The sequence below is a fragment of the Petaurus breviceps genome, unplaced genomic scaffold (genome assembly GCF_028583685.1).
Source record: "Petaurus breviceps papuanus isolate PSGF00001 unplaced genomic scaffold, PetGlider_PUasm1.0 185, whole genome shotgun sequence".
Classification (NCBI taxonomy): domain Eukaryota; kingdom Metazoa; phylum Chordata; class Mammalia; order Diprotodontia; family Petauridae; genus Petaurus; species Petaurus breviceps.
Window position 1 is genome coordinate 38758073 of NW_027185797.1, and position 453 is coordinate 38758525.

The window sequence follows — 453 nt, forward strand, 5'->3', positions numbered from 1 at the left end:
GTGTGATACATGTGTATGTATAGGTGGATTGTGTGGTATGTGTGTGATACATTGGATTGTGTGTGTGTTGTGTGTATGTATAGATGGATTGTGTGGGGTGTGTGTGTGATACATGTGTATGTATAGGTGGGTTGTGTGTGTGTTGTGTGTATGTATAGATGGATTGTGTGGGGTGTGTGTGTGATACATGTGTATGTATAGGTGGATTGTGTGTGTGTTGTGTGTATGTATAGATGGATTGTGTGGTATGTGTGTGATACATTGGATTGTGTGTGTGTTGTGTGTATGTATAGATGGATTGTGTGTGGTGTGTGTGTGATACATGTGTATGTATAGGTGGATTGTGTGGGGTGTGTGTGTGATACATGTGTATGTATAGGTGGATTGTGTGTGTGTTGTGTGTATGTATAGATGGATTGTGTGGGGTGTGATACATGTGTATGTATAGATGGA

General features: G+C 40.6%; 1 protein-coding gene across 11 annotated transcripts in view; it reads left to right on the forward strand.

The window, feature by feature from the left end:
* Nucleotides 1-453, forward strand: part of ARHGEF1 (Rho guanine nucleotide exchange factor 1) — a 21888-nt gene that overhangs the window by 10330 nt on the left and 11105 nt on the right. The gene's annotated exons all lie outside the window — the stretch shown is intronic.